The sequence below is a fragment of the Pinus tabuliformis genome, chromosome 6 (genome assembly GCF_031772625.1).
Source record: "Pinus tabuliformis cultivar Carrire ecotype Pingquan chromosome 6, CPIR1, whole genome shotgun sequence".
Lineage (NCBI taxonomy): Eukaryota > Viridiplantae > Streptophyta > Pinopsida > Pinales > Pinaceae > Pinus > Pinus tabuliformis.
In genome coordinates this window covers 1,813,935,552-1,813,953,270 of record NC_142292.1, presented here as the reverse complement: position 1 = coordinate 1,813,953,270, position 17,719 = coordinate 1,813,935,552, and positions in this window count along the sequence as shown.

Sequence of the window (17,719 nt, the reverse complement as noted above, 5' to 3'; positions counted from 1 at the left end):
GTTAGCCTAAATAGTCCACTTAATACTTATTATCAAGAAATTAAAAGACTTATTTTTCGAAAAAATGCATCATAGTATATGGCTATTATAATCACATTTATACACTCATATTAATGGACATAACTAAGTACAAGTCAATAATATAATTATAGCTCAAGTGATATAATTTCAGTTTATTTAAAAGACAAATTTACAAAAAAAATGACTTTAAATAATGAAATTAGATGCCTTACGGTTCAAAACATTCAATGACATAATTAATCCATGATAGTATCTAATCAAACCTTGATAAGCCACTTATCAATCATTATCCTCATATATATGGTTTTTTAAGAAATGAAAAATTATTTACAATATATTTTTATCTAAAGAATTACATATCACATTTATGCACTCATATTAATGCATTTTATATGTAAACAATGAATAACTAACTTTGTGCCTTATTGATTTTCAATATGATATGATTGCAGTTACAACCATTAATTGATTTAACCATATAAATTTATGAAAACTATCAATTGAGAAATCACATATCTTATGATTCAAAAAGATCAAATCATTTACCTATGGCACATTTCTAATTAACCTTAATAGTGAATAATGCATTGTGAATAGTGAATAATGCACATAACATTTATCAAGTAAATTGTTATAATTTCTTTAGTAAGAATAGCACCTTTGTTTGCAAGGAGTTCTATTTGAAAACTTATATTTGACATTTATATATGATTATTGAACATATAATTAAACATAAGTCATTAAAAAAATCATTATAAGATGGTTCATATAAGATAATTTGAATGGCAAACAATTCATTTAAGAACACGCGCGCGCACACACACATCTTAGAAAAAATCAATACAACAGTCATTGCAAAAACATTTATAAATAATAAGAAATAAACATATTAATATAATTGGCAATTTCCATCTATTTCAAAAAATATAAAATCATACAAGTTGATTCAACAAAAACTATGTCCAAAATGTATTGAAAATTTGGAATGTACTTTTCAACAAATTTATAAAAGAAATTATCTCCATGAACTATAATGAAGTACATGTTCTATTGAACATTCGAATGTACTCATGTTTTTGTTTGATACGATGAAGTGTCTTAAGAAAGGGGAATAAAACATGCATAAGCCACGTATCTTGCTCTTTTCCTGTATACGATTTTATCAAGATGTGGTTTGATCGATATCCCATGAATTGAGAAGTATGCTTTTCTGTACCTATTAGCAATACATTTGATTCTTCATAATTATCTCCATATTGGCACCACACATCAATCAACTTTTTCTCATAAAATTGTCTTGTTCTCCCTGCTTCCAATTTTGTTTGCAAATGACAATGAGATCTGTCCCATGCAAATTTAAAGTCCTCTATATCAATATTTGATTTTTCAAGTACTTTTCGGATGTACTTGTCAGTGACATTTAATGTCCATATTGTGACATCATAATTTCTTAAGCAATATTTTAATACTTCTGAATGAAAAGGCCTTAAAAAATAGGACCTATCACCAAACTGCCAGTCTGGTTCTCTTTGAATATGAAAATCTTGTTCATCTTTGGTGTATGATTGGAAGAATACTCCTTCCATTTCGAATATCGACAACATCTTTTGACTTGTAGTAATTCCCATCTGCATTTGCACTGCAACCACATGTATGATATTAACATATCTCCACTTCAACACTTCATTGCTTAAGGACATTAAAACCTGTCATTTTAAAAATGATGTTAATATTTATTATGAACAGTTTCCATTTGTATGCAAAGGTAATTTTACAATGAGTTCAAAGTATCACAAAATACAAATACAATTGCCCCATTCAAATGAACAAACAAATAATATGTTTACTTTATACATACAACCTAATACCTTTATTTAATTTGTATGGAACAAAAGTATTATAAGAAAGCATTGACCCACCATTTAGATCACTAATTTGAAGACTTATAATGATTTATATAATTGCAATTGAAAAATATAATTATAATGGTCTAGCGCAACTAAACAAACTAATTTTTTATTAATTTTCACATACAATATAACACAATTTTTAAATTTCAAACCTAATTAATTATATGTTAATTTATAGAGTTTCTACATTAGTTTTTTTTGTGCTTCTTTTAGTGCAAATTGTATGTTTATTGTTGGTGTTACATACAACTTAATATAATTTTTCAACTTATATGGAATAAATAGGGTTATAAGAATGCAATGGGTCATCCTTCAAATTACTAATTTCTAAGAGGTATAACAATAACTTAAACCACATTTAAAGCAAATAATTGTAATGATCTAATTAGAACAAATAGAACAGTTACCTATTAATTTTACATACAATGTAATCCATTGTAAAACGAAAAATATAGCATGGGAAATTTTGATATGAAAACATTAAATGACCATTCATCTCACCAAAAATAAAGAAAATAAAAATATTTGATTTTTAGAAATGACAAACCAAATCAACAATTATTTTATTAGTGTTGTGAAATAAAAGTAATCAATCATGATGTCATACATATAACATCATGATATAGACATATGTAATCTTAAGGTACTTCTAAATATAATTGGACATCCTTCAAAATAGCTCGCACATCCGTAGTCTTGTTGAGTTTATGCAATATTCTCCATAGCTCATGGATAAACCAATTATCCCCTTGATTTGCTCCAATGAATGGAGGGGCAAGAATCACATTTTCTTTTGGATTCTCTTTCACTCTCTCAATTAAACAATCAACTATAATAGTATTGGTTGCATCATATTGGGTATGCATTTCCCACACTGTTTTCAATGATTTAGTGTGTATAACTTTCGTTGAATTGTCAATGACCTTATGTCCCTTTTGTGGCTTACAGTCTGAAGCAGTCCACTTAAACAGAAATTTATCTTGTAATGTTTCTGAAACCAACTTTTTTATAAATCTTGTTGTGCTTTGTTTCAAAGCTGTCGTCCAAATTGCAATGTCAAGAGATTCATTTTTGAAACACATTTCAAAAAATGATTTTGCATGTGGATGAATCCAAAACAGTTTTTTCTCTATTGTGTAATCAGCATCAACGCCCATGTTTTCAATATGCCCTTTGTTTGTTGCTTCATCATCAATGCTATGATAAAAAATGTCCTTTAGTTCAAAAATAACTAGTTTCTTTTTAGTTATTTTGGTTGCAACACAATGGCAAATAATATAGTCAAACCATTTTATTCATGTTACAAAAATTACTAAAAAAATTGTTGAAACAATACACTTACCTTGAGTGGTTTTTTCAATATTTATAGATGAAACAATAAGTTCTTTTATCATCTGGACAGGACCTAGAGTAAACATATTAAACCTTCAATCAAATACCGATTGTACTTCTATTTAAACCTTCAATCAAATACCAATACCAAGAAAAACATTAGTAATGCAACCTTTAAAAAGGAACACACACACACACACCTTAAACATTATTTTGATTGTTAATTTTACCCTTTTTATTTGTTCCTATAATAAAAATATACAACATTATGGTAGTTACAAGTATTTGAGTTTGAAGAATAATAAGATAAACAAGAAGACAAGTTATAAGTATCTAATATGACATTATCTTCATATTTGTAACGTTGCACCTCATCATCATCTTGGTTAGCTTTATTTGTTTCCAAATTAAACATATAAAATATTTTGAATTGTGAAAATGAATAGAATCATTAAATGACAAGGAAAACAAGTGGACAAATTATAAGTACCTGATGTTATATTTGGTTCTTGGTTGTAGTTTTGTGGCACAATACCTTGGTCATTATATTCATTCTCTTTATTTCCAACTATAATCAACATATGAAATGGGTATTTCACAATAAAATAAAAAAATAGAATAATAATAAAATAAAAAAAGATAGAGATACACTGATTAATACCCATTTCTATCTCCATCGTTCCATGGTCATTGTCTTGATTAATTTCATTCATCTCATAATTCCCTATAATAGTCATCCAAAAATATTATGAATATGGAAATTAAATAAATTGAAAAATTATCAAGAGAAAAAAATAAACAAATTATGTACCTGTGCTGATAACTTCTTCCTCTCCTCCTTCTCCTCCTATTTCCATCTCCATACTTTTTTCGATAATATAAGCACTATGTTGATTAGTTTGTTTCTTCCCACTTTCATCATTCTCTATTTAGAATGTTAGGCCCCTACACTAGTAGTATAGGGGCCTAGTGGTAGCTCTTCTGTGTTGATGTGTAGTAGGTGGATCTTCGCTCTTCTCTATCTGTCATGCAGGGGTTTTTGTCCTTGTGGCTAATTGGTTGCCATTTTGTTGGTTGTTTTCTTGCAGGGTGATGTGGGTGATGATATGTTGAATTTTTAACCCACGGTGTCTTTTTATTTAATTCACCCTGCTGTGGTGCCTGCTGTGGTGCCTGCTGTGGTGTCTTATCTTCCAATATTACTTCAACCACTGAGCCCTCATCTGATGTATCAGCACCTGTATCCTTTTCTGCTTCAGCCTCTGTTTGTGTTTGATTGTCGATCATCAATGGCTCATCATCTGATATGTCAGTCCCTGGAACATCTTCTATGTCAACCTTCATGGACTCTACTTGTTTATTGATGGAAATATCATGTAATGTAATTTTCTTCTTTTTATACCAGAGCTTCAGGAATTTCTTCTGCACATTAATATTGATAGTACCCATGGATTCCATCCAAGGATATCCTAAAACAATATCCATATTATCCATCTCTGAAGTGTAAAAATCACAATGCCACACATACTTATCCATAGAAATATTCAAATCCTTATACACTTGAACATCCTGATCATCCACTTGTGTGTTTTCAATGTGTTTTGCTGGAACTTGCAATTTTTTTACCAAATTAGCATTCATAAAATTGTGCTTGCAACTAAGATTTATAGATACAACGATTTTCTCCTCCGTTAGTAGCAAGTCGCTCTTGAACATGACACTTTCACTCCGCATCCAAGTCGGGTTGGGTTGTTTCATTCATCGGTCACATCACCATGGTCCCATCACACCATCCACATTTGGGGTTAATGCTACCAATCCACCACGTCAATGTCGCCGATATGTTCAAGAGAAGTCATTCAGAGAATTCACCTGTGTCTCACCCGCTACAATACATTTACACTCCATTCTTTCATGACTGCCACCCTAAACCGTATGTCATCAGATCGTTTTCACCTCCATTAAAATCATTTTCTCCGTTCCGTGTCATTGATGTGGGATTCATTAAGGCCCTCCTGTGACGGATCGCTTCTTGTCGACATCAGCTCATTATCCAAGAAGTCGATCTAGGAACATCCCGTCCAGTACTTTGAAGCTTGCATGCCTCAATGGCAAGTTTCTCACTTTCGGCGACAAGTTTACATCAATGGCCTTCGACCGAAAGATTTTGCGTGGTGTTCGACGCCAAGTCCTTTATTCACACCACGTGAATTGTACTGCAGTACCTTGAGGGTCATTATCATTATCGGTGATTCCTCTCACGCCTGTTAACAGCTTACATCATTGGCGGGTAATCAGGCGATGTCTTTCCATGTTCGACTCCAGAACATCTCTCACATGGATAGACTTGTACTTTGAGTGAAGATCGAACGAGATTGAAGACCCCGGATCTAGTTTCATTCATTCGGGTTGTGATATATATTCAGGGAAATAAAGACATCAAATGTACATCATTGCTGCACATATAATCATCCAATCAAAGGGATGATGACTCTACCAGAATCATCAGTCTACAATCAGACGATTGTCTGTCCTATGTACATGAAAATGAATTTATAAAGCTGAGCATGGGAATGCCCGCCTCAGCTAGATCATGAAAATATTATGAAGATAATGTATTGTATTGTATCTTATTACAGGTCTCCTCCCAGCTTGAAAGAACTTCGGATCCTCATAATAAAGCATTTCACCCGACATCAAAAGATTAACGGCCTCATGCTTTAGGGGGCAACTGTTATAGACATTTTTGGGCACTACAACCCCAAGCATGAAATGTCCATAAACCAAGGGCTCCTAAGTCCCTAAAAGTGTTTTTCTAACCCCTAAAGGAACAAGGTCAACTGATTACATCTTCTCACAGAAGTTCTCCATGAAAAATTGCTCAGAACTGGTCAAAACAAGATCATTTCAGCTGCTCCATAGGAAAAGTGCGTTGCATCTCACCTAAATACACTTTGTGGGTGCGTTGCATTTCAAAAATCCCTTCTATGGGGTGTGATGGGCGAGAAGTGACAAATGGCAGTGTCATTCCGCGAGGTGGAGAGGCATGGAAACTTCCAGAAACTTCTCCTGTGACACTTGCCTCTCTGAATTCGACCAAGGATGAGTAAGATATCATCAATCTCCAAGTGGAAGCAAGAACTATCAGAGGGAAGACACTAATCAAACCACAAGCTGACTCATCTCCCTTACATATATCTATATGTGGATCCCTCATCCCAGAGATCCAGAGGATTGAATTTTGCATATTGTAAGGAATTGTTGTTGGTTTCTTGAGACAACATCAGATTGTTGGGTGATCTAAGCTTTGTATGAGGTGAAGAGGGGCTTCCTTGCTGAGAGGATGATGTTGGGTCAGAACAACTAGTTGTAACTCCCTTGGCTCTTTCTTGTTTATCAATAAAAGCTATTCAAGTTTTCCTCCATACTCTTGTGTCATTTATGTTCTATATATTTGTATGGTCAATTTACATCTGATCCTAGATTGTTTATGATTATAGATCCATGTTCTTGTATAGTGCTATGCTACTGTGATCTTACAGATACTCTGTGAAGCTGGGCGTGCAAGGGAACAAGTAGCGAAAGACTATCAAGAGAGAGAGGAATCGAACTAGGATATTAGCGCAAGACAGAGGTTGGTCTTCTTTGTTCTTCTCTCATCTATATTTCATAAAGGAAAAACGAAAGTAGCTTTACTTTGTTTGTTTCTAAGGTAGCTATCACACCTTAGTGGGATAAGCAGTTCTGTGTAGACACTTTTCCCTGTTATAGTGAGCAAATGTTTCCCCAAGAGTTTAAGCTCATTCATTAAAAAATGAACCAATTTCCGGTAAATAACCATCGTGAATGCATTATCATCAAACTTTGAGCCTTGGTCGTGTTCTCATCATCACCTCCACTTTGTTTTGGCCGATCATTCACTTCCATTTGATTGTTTACCCTTTTTGAGGAATAGCTGCGAAGAGTGATCCTGTTAGCCATCCTTGTGACACCACAGTGATTGGAAAATTCCAAACCTTACCTGGAATTTGCTGCTACCTGAATTTATCACTCGTTCCTCGAAAAACGAGTTTCCTTTAAGCTCTTTTCATCTGACTTGTAAAATATGAAAAGATTGTTGAGTAATTGGCCTCTCCAGCTTGTTAAAGTGACTGGAAGTGCTATCCCTCCTTTAGATTTTAATCTTTTTGGACCTGAGGGATTATTACACAAAAAGATCGAGTGCTTGTTTTGTTCGGCTCGTTAAAATTACTGAAAATTCATCCCTTTTGTATTATTTTATACTTTTTCAGACTTAAGGGATTATATGACAAGAAAGGATTGTTGGAGTTTTCTTTACGTCCCTTTCAGACTCTCTAAAATTGAAAAGGACCGAGTTATCTTTGTCATTAAACTCGTTAAAACTGAATAGCGACAAACTTGTCCATACAGACAAGAATGAGTTTCACTATCGCTAGGCTCGTTAAAACATAACGATGGGTTTGCCCGAAGGGAAAATTATAGAACAAGCATATGTTATCCTCCTCAAGCTTGACAAAAATAAAGAGGTACTAGTCAGCAATGACTGGGGAAAAATTGGGAAAAAAACTTGAAGAAACTTTATTGGTAGCAAGTCACTCTTGAACATGACACTTTCACTCCGCATTTGAGTTGGGTTGGGTTGTTCCGTTCACTTGTCGTATCACCATTGGTCCATCACACCATCCACATTTGGGGTTAATGCTACCAATCCATCATGTCAGTGTCACTGATATGTTCAAGAGAAGACACTCAGAGAATTCACCTGTGTCTCATCCACTACAATACATTTACGCTCCATTCTTTCATGATCGCCACCCTAAACCTTATATCATCAGATCATTTTCACCTCCATTAAAATCATTTGCTCTATTTCGTGTCGTAGATGTGGGATTCATTAAGGCCCTCCTATGACGGATCACTTCTTGTCGACATCAGCTCATTATCCAAGAAGTCGATCTAGGAACAACCCTTTCAGTACTTTGAAGCTTGCATGCCTCAATGGCAAGTTTCTCACTTCCGGCGACAGGTTTACATCAATGGCCTTTGATCAAAAGATTTTGTGTGGTGTTCGACACCAAGTCCCTTTTTCACACCACGTGAATTGTACTGTCGTACCTTGAGGGTCATCATCATTATCGGTGATTCCTCTCGCGCGTGTTAACAACTTACATCACTGGCCGGTAATCAGGCGATGTCTTTCCATGTTCGACTCTAGAACATCTCTCACATAGATCGACTTGTACTTTGAGTGAAGATCGAACGAGATTGAAGACCTCGGATCTAGATTCATCCATCCGGGCTGCGATATATATTCAGGAAAATAAAGACATTAAATGTACATCATTGCTGTAGAGATAATCATCCAATCTAAGGGATGATGGCTCTACCAGAATCATCAGTCTGCACACAGACGATTGTCTGTCTTATGTACATGAAAATGAATTTATAAAGCTGAGCATGGGAATGCCCGCCTCAGCTAGATCATGAAAATATTATGAAGATAATGTATTGTATTGTATCTTACTACAGGTCTCCTTCCAGCTCGAAAAAACTCCGGATCCTCATGATAAAGCATTTCACCCGACATCAAAAGATTAACGACCTCATGCTTTAGGGGGCAACTGTTATAGACATTTTTGGGCACTGCAACCCCAATCAAACATGTCCATAAACCAAGGAATCCTAAGTCCCTAAAAGTGTTGTTCCATCCCCTAAAAGAACAAGGTCAGCGGATTACATCATCTCCCAGAAGTTCTCCATGAAAAACTACTCAGAACTGGTCAAAGCTGGACCATCTCACCTGCTCCATGGTAAAAGTGCGATGCATCCCACCTAAATGCACACGGGAGGTGTCATGCATATTGAAAATCCCTTCTATGGGGTGCGATGGGCAAGAGTGGACAAATGGCAGAGTCAATTTGCGAGGTGGATGATCATGGAATCTTCCAGAAACTTCTCATGTGACACTTGCCTCTCTGAATTCGCCCAGGGATGAGTAAGAGATCATCAATATCCAAGTGGAATCAAGAACTATCAAAGAGAGGACACTAATCAAATCTCAGAAGTTGACTCACCTCCTTGCAATCATCTATATATGGATCCCTCATCCCGGAGATCCAAAGGCTGGAATTTTGTATCTTGTAAGGAAGTGTTGTTGGCTTCTTGGTGTAACATCATAGTGTTGGGTGATCTAAGCTTTTCATGAGGTGAAGAAGGGCTTTTTTGCTGAGAGGATGACGTTGGGTCAGAAAAATTGGTTGTAATCCTCTTTACTATTCTTGATATTAATAAATCTATTCAAGTTTTCCTCCACATTCTTGTATGATTGATGATATATGCATTTGTGTGGTCAATATATATCTGGTCCTATATTGTTTGTGATAGTAGATCTCTATTCTTTGAAGCTAGGTAAACGAGGAAGCGAGTGGAAAAGATCTATCAGAAGGGAGAGGAATCAAGCAAGGAACCAAGCACAAGACAGAGGTTGGTCTCCTTTGTTCCCCTCTTATGTACTTCTCATAAAGGAAAATGAAAGTAGTTTTAGTTTGTTTGTTTCTAAGATAGCTACCAGTCTTAGTGGGACTAGCAGCTCTGCATGGACACTAGATTTCCTGAAAACACTCCTTAAAATGGACCACATTTTACAAAGGGTATCTAGATCAACAAGAATCTTGTTGTTGGATGGGTTTTCTAATTACAATCAAATTTTGGTTCATCCAGATGACCAACCCAAAACTGCCTTTACTACTCCTTGGGGCACATTTATGTATGTGAAAATGCCTTCTGGGCTAATGAATGTAGGAGCCACTTTCGAGAGGGCTATGGATATAGCCTTTGAAAAAGAAATTCATGATTTCCTTGTGATATATCTAGATGAAATTACTGTTTTTTCAAAATCTGACAATCAACATTTGGATCATCTAAGACAAGTTCTTATTAAATGCAGGAAATTTGGAATCTCGTTAAACACCAAGAAGTCTTTGTTCGGGTTAGAGGAATGAAAGTTGTTAGGTCACATAATTTCAAAAGATGGTATAAGAATAGACCCTATGAGAATAGAAGCCATCTTGCAGATACAACACCCAAGGAACATTAGAGAGTTACAAGCTTTCTTAGGAAAAAATAACTTTCTTAGAAGATTTATATCTAATCTAGCAGAATTAATTATATCACTCAATGACATGCTAAAAAATGTTTCGACCATTGAGGCTAAGAAAACCTTTGAAGACATTAAACTAGCCTTAACTAAAACACCTGTGTTAATTAGTCCTAAATTTGACAGAGATTTCATCTTGTTTTCCTTTGCTTCTGAGCACACAATTGCTACAATTCTATTTTAGAAAAATGACCAAGGATATGAGCAACCTATTACTTTCTTTAGCAAAGCCTTGAGAGATGCCCCCTTAAAATACAATATAATGGAAAAACAAGCATTGGTTTTAGTCAAAGCCATTAAGGACTTTAGAGTATACATCTTATATTATCATATTGTAGCCTACATTCCAAATTCAATAGTCAAGGACATCCTAACTTAGGAAGGTCCAGATGGAAAGAGGGGAAAGTGGATTGCTACTATTTTAGAGTATGATATAGAAATAAAACCTACTAAGTTAATCAAGGGCCAAGGTTTAGCCAAGCTCATGGCTGAATCGAACTGCCAAGACTTGGCTATAAACTTTATTGCAGCAATAGATGACGGAGAGGAGATGGCGAGTCCACTAATCAGCCAGGCCTTTATTGAATCACCTTGGTATGCTGATATTATTTATGTTCTACAGAACTTACAAGCTCCTCCTAAATTATCTAGGACTAAAATCAGGTTCTTAAAGATGAAATCCTTGAAATTTTGTATACTAGACAATGCTTTGTTTTGGAAAGACCATGAAGGTATTCTTCTTAATTTCTTGTTAAAAGATGAATCTGACAGAGTTTTACAAGAGTTTCATGCAGGTGACTATGGAGGACACCTTTACTGGAAGACCACTACAGATAAATTCCTTAGAGCTGGTTTCTACTGGCCTACCTTGTTTTCTGCTGTCAAGAAATATGTGACCTCCTGTCACAAATGTCAAAATTTTTAAGGAAATAAAAAGCTTTTACCTTTACCCCTCAAGCCAATCTATACTAAAATACCTTTTCAACAATGGGGTTTAGACTTCATTGGTGAAATTCAACCACCCTCATCTACCCAACACAAATGGATCCTCACATCCACAGACTACTTCACAAAATGGATAAAGGCCATACCTTCAAGGCAAGCCATAGACATTGTTATCATAACCTTCTTTGAAACCAATATTCTATCAAGATTTGGATGTTCAACTAAGATCATTAGTGATAATGTAGTAGCCTTTCAATCCAAAAGAATGATAGATTTCTGCAATAAGTATCATATCACCTTGGGCCATTCTACAGCCTATTAACCTCAAGGAAATGGACTCGCAGAATCCTCAAACAAAACCCTAGTAAACATCATCAAGAAGTTACTAGAGGACAATAAGAAAGCATGGAATAAAAATCTAGTCAATGCCTTATGGGCAGATAGACTAACCATTAAGAAATCAATTGGTACTTCTCCCTATCAACTAGTTTATGGGATGGAAATTGTCTTTCCATCCTCTTTGGGAGTAACAGTAATGAAGATGCTTCCAGAATTGCAGGTTGAACCTAATAGTATCCAGAGAAGAATCAAAAAAACTATTCACCTTCAACAAACCAAGGAAGAGGTCTATATCAGGTCTCAGGCTATGTAGGAAAGGGTTAAAAATATTTTTGATAAAACAACCAAGGCTGAAGATTTCTACCTCGAGCACAAGGTACTCAAGTGGGATTCCAGGAGGGAAGACAAAGGTAACCATGGGAAATTTGATTTCCTATGGAAATGTCCCTATGTCATCTATGCTTACAAAGGAAATAATTATTTCTTCCTAAGAGAACTTAATGCTACAGAAGAAAAAGGTGGGCCAGTGAATGATCGAATGCTAAAACATTACTTTGAACCTAGTTACTAATTGTCATTTCCCATTTGTACATATTCTATTTTCAAAAGTTTAGTTTAGATTGGATGGTGATTTTTGAAGTTGAAGCCCGAAGAGAAGGTCATAAGCTTTGAAAGATCTACTATCATAAGTATCAATAATGTAGATGCGTAGAGGAACACTTTGAAAGATAACATCAACAACAGTTCAGAGGCCATTGATCTTGAAAGTTTTTGACATTTCACTAGAAAATGTCATCCCCAAGTGGAGCCACTATTAGGTTCCTATACCAATAGGAGTCATAATTTTGAATGACTAGGGTTATTCCTTGTAATATTGTACATACCTTTGCTTTCTACAAATTTTTTCCATATTAAGAAATAAAAAAATGTAAAGAGGTTATGTCCTAAAAGAATAATCAAAGGAAAAAAGAATAAGAAAAGGTCAAAAAAATGAAAATATATGAACCCCAAAAAACAAAAAGAGAGAATGACAGTGAGTAAGTCAAAATGCCACTACTATTTACTTTTATGCATAATAATGATTGCGTGAAGCTTGTTATTCATGTCACAATCCATGGTAGTCAAACTGTTTAATCTTGATTATACCATGCTTTGAATTTTATGTTAATAGTTAGAGAATAAAATCTAACCAAACAGTTTAATGTTGGCAGATCATTAGATAAGTAGATTAAATAAAAGGAGCTCAACAGTTTAATTTGAGCCCTTGGATGATATAAGGTTAGAATTAGATAGTTTGCTTTGTAAAAAGAAAAGGATTTGGTAAGGGTTTGCTAGTCTAAATGCAACCAAATAAAATGAAGAAAAAATGGTAGGATGAGTAAATGGGTAAGTAGTAGAAAGGTTGCAGAAATATCAATTGATTACACAAAAGCACTTATGTCATGTTTAAAGACATCTTTCAAATATGCATAAGCAGTAAATAAAGAAAAGACAATGGTTCACAATTTGGTTTATTTAACATCCCCTCATTCATTTCACCCCTTTACTTTACTAATTTCATATAAATAAGTTCTAAGTGCTCAAATCCTTTAAGACAAAGAGGTTCAGAGAATTTTTCTAACTTTTGGAGGGAACGGACCCTCGACTTGATGACTTATGGAACACAAGTACAAGAATCCGCTTCATGAAAATTCATTTCCCTTCATTTCCCCTCATTTCCCTAATAAAACCCCACTTTCCTATGGTTGAGACAATTTACCTAGGAAAAGTGGAAACCCCCATGAAAATCCATTTTCACTCAAAAACCCACAAAAAACACTTCATCCTAAGTATTGAAGGTATGAAAAGTGTGAAAACGTGACATTCCACCCTTTTACTTAGAAAAACCCACTCCACCCTTTATATTTCATATTAATTTCTAATGTTATTATATAAATTCTCCCTAATCCCTCAATAAGCTCAGCCTGATCATTTTAAACCTGTGATTTAACCCTAAACTAATCCCAAATCATCGTGATTAAACCCTTGGGACCCCATCAACTCTCGTTAATTTCCCCCGCAACTCTTCCTCCCGACTACTATTTAATCATCGGCCCCCACATCCAACGATGCATAGCCATATCGACCGCGCCCAATGACTGAACATTAACCACCCAACAAAGTGGTTTTCCCCAACGCCCCGTTTGCTATGTGTCACGCTCTAATATACACCGGGCTATCCCTCCCAAAAAACCTGCACCACAAAAGCAAGACGATAGCCCTCCAAAACCACTTCCCCACTTAACTGAAAAACCGTCAATTGTTCATCCAAAAGTGAACCTGCCAAAATTAATCATTTTCTCCATAAAAGGCCACGAAGCCCTCTTTCGCCCTTTTCTCATGCATTCTCTTTGTAAACTCTATGAACCATTGCAATCCCTGTAAACATAAAATTTACCAACAAACTTCCAAGTCCACTCCAGAAGACACTACAGACAACCCAGCTGACTTTTCCATCCATACTAGAATCGTACAAACCTCTGCAGCCACCTAGAACCATCAATTTGAAGCCAATTCACCCAATTTCTAGGTATTTCACCTTACAATACCAGTCCATGTGCAAATTGAAAAACATTTAGCCTATTTAAAATTCTCGTTAAGTCCAATTAATTGAAAATTACTTAAAATAACAAACACATCTAGCCAGAACCCTTTGAAGTTTCCAATTTCTGTTCAAAACCTTAGAGTGAACCCCTAGAGCCTAATTCAGATCCACAAGAACTAAATTATGGTTGCTCCTATCGCCATGGACATTAGACCCATTGCCACTCCACATTTAGACCTGGACCACCTTCCGCTAGCTGACAAAGATTTACAAATCGAAGTTACAACTTCAACAGAGTCCCTGCTCAGAATTCATTTCTTAAGCAAAGATAGACACCTCAACCATACAGATGACATTGGCCTCTGGGAGTCCAATTTACCTAGATACCAGTTCCCCCAAGTTCATATCTTTCCAGAAGCTGTTCATATGTGCTATACATGCTACATCCCCAGCCATAGAGCCATAATGCCTCATGACCAGAAGGTTCTATTCACTATCACAATTGAGTCCATTAATGAAATGTTGCAGTTCCAACTAGGGCTAAACTCAACCCCACTCTCAATTGGAGACCTTTTGGACCATTATCCCAAGCTAAGGCCATCAAGATTGGCCCAGTTATTCCAAAACTTCATTAGAGTGGAAAAACACATCCCTAAGGACCCCCCTCCATATGTATCAACTATTTTCTCTAAATGGGGCCAGTACATTGTAATCATAATATCATGTGTTTTGGGTTACACTACAAGTGAATACATTGATGAAATCATTCTTGCCTTCATGTCCATTTATACCCCAGGGAAGCCTCCTGCAACCACATATGACTTTGCCAAATTCAAGGTTGATAGGATGCATGAGTAGTTCACAAGAATGGGCAATGCGAGAGTATTCAAATACTCCTCTGTATTGTACCATTTATTTTTGTATTATCAGTCAGATAAGTTTCCTTTTACTCTCTAGAAGCATGACACCAGGGGCCAGCCCAGATCTGTCATTTTTTGGACCCCACTTTTCCATGTGTTTAGATCACCATATACATACTCAGAATTCATAGATTCTTTTGTGTATCCAATCATGACTATGCTCACTAGAAATCCTCCACCTAGGATAAGTCCAGAGATAAAAGGAGTCCTCCAACTTTCTAAGCAAACCAAAGTGGGAGATTGGTACCTTTACCAAAACCATACAGAAATCAAAATATATGGCTTCCTGCTTGCACCATATAAGTTGCCGAGATACATCCCTATGAGGTTGTTTGCCTTAGAATATTACAGACAAATCATCAATGCAGATGAAGTCAACGTTGTCACTACCAAGAAGAAGGCCAATTTCAAAATCAAAGACCAGTTAGGTCCCTTCATATGCAATTCTAGAGAGGCAGGGAAAGAGGCAGACATGATCCTTCAAAGCATGAAATTCCAAAGGAGTTTTGTATGGAGATATGACCCTTAGAATTAACTACCAAGAAAAGGAAAAAGGTCAAGCTAGGACCTCTTATCCACCACCCCATACTAGAAATAGAGGCATATGCCAATCAGACAAACTGGGTGGAAAATACCTTAGTAGACAGAGACAACACAAGGGTAGATGTAGAAAATGCTCTGACTAATTTGGAAAAGTAGCTTGATGAGAGCTCTTTTCTGCAGGTACCAGAAAAGCAAGAAAGAGGCATGAGCACCCGTCTAGTCTCATAGACTCCTCAGAATGAGGAGAAAAATCCAAAAGGAAACAAAGAGGGAGCTTCCACTTTAGGAATGGACACCTCTAATCCGCAATAGGAAACAAGTCACAGCAAGAGGCAAAGGCTCAATTTGGCCTTTGAATGGGAATATACAGAAGGATTAGCACAGGTAACCAACATAGAGGTAGACAAAAGCAGGCCCACAACTCCATCTCAAGCCAAACAAGAGTCTTCCACATCACAGACTCAGATGTTGGAAAGGCAGCTTAGTGTGGAAGTGTCTTCCTTCAGTAGGCCTGCTGACAAAGACCAAGACATAAACAACAGGTATAAAGAAATCAAAATGAGGAATGAAAATATTAAAGCCCAAACATATGCTCAATACCTAAAGCTCACTCCCACAAATCAAACAAGGCTGATGTTAGCCTTTGAGATCAAGGAGGGAAAGTTGTAGATGTGCTTTATTAAGCCTACAACACAACAGCCCAAAACATAATCATATTTCAAAAGAGTTGACTTTGAAGTATTGGCAAGGGATATTCATCCCATAGACCAGATATAACTACATAAACAGGCTAGAGAGATGATATAATCCACCCTAACAGGTAAAGCCATAGCTAAACATCAACTACAAAACTCATTGAACAACATCTTGGTAGAGTTTTAGTTAGAGAAGGCATCCTCACAGGCCAAGGATATGAGGATTAAGTCTTTGGAAGACTTGGTTATTGAGTTGGGACATGATCCCAAAAATATAAAAGCTACTAAGCAGCTAATAAAAAAGAAGAACGATGATATTGTTGCACTGAAGAAGTAATTGAAGATACCTCAGTTGCAACATCCTCAAACACTTGAAGTCATAGAGGGCCAAACCATACATGAAGATTTGATGGACTTGGTCCTAAAACTCAATCATCAACTCAGGAAGAAAGAGAAAGAATTGGATAGCTTGATCCAATTAAAACAAACTAACATTGCCACAACTTCTACAAATGTCATCCCTATAGTATCTATAGCAGTCCCTTCTAGAATGGCAGCTTCACTAGCACCTACAGCTCCACCTACCACAACATTGGCAGTTACAACAGAGTCTATAATAGTAGGTTCATCAGAAGAAAAAGTAGCAGAATTAGTTAGAGCCATGGAAGAGATGTCAATTCAAGTTACAGATATGAATATACTGAAGGAAAAGGTGGCAACTTTAGAAACGGATTACAAACTTGCCCAGATTATGCAAAAAGAAGAAACTCAGAAGGCCAACAGGATGAGTGAAATGGTCAAAGCCTTGGAAAAGAACCTAACATTGGAGAAACCCCTTGGGCAAGCCAAGGAACTGTTATGGGCCAATATCATTGACTTCATCAAGGATATTTGGCCATCTATTCAAGTTATTTTTGAGTAGACAGAATTGATAAAGATAGTTATAGTATTTATTCATAATGTTAAGGAGGAATTGGGTGACACGCCTGAGGATGCCAATAGACTTATCCACTTCCTTAACAGTAAAAACATATATGATCTTCAAGAGCTAAATATATAAGACATGATTGAAACCATTTTGGAAATAAGGAAGGTCCTTTCCAAAAGAAACCTAATGTTGAACTTATAAGAAAAGTGCCACAACATGTAGGTGGCCATTCATATATTCATGGAAAAATTCCAAATTTTGAGGGAGAAAGGATTGCTCAGTCCACTGGTCATTAATGAAAAACTTATGACACAACTAGGCTATG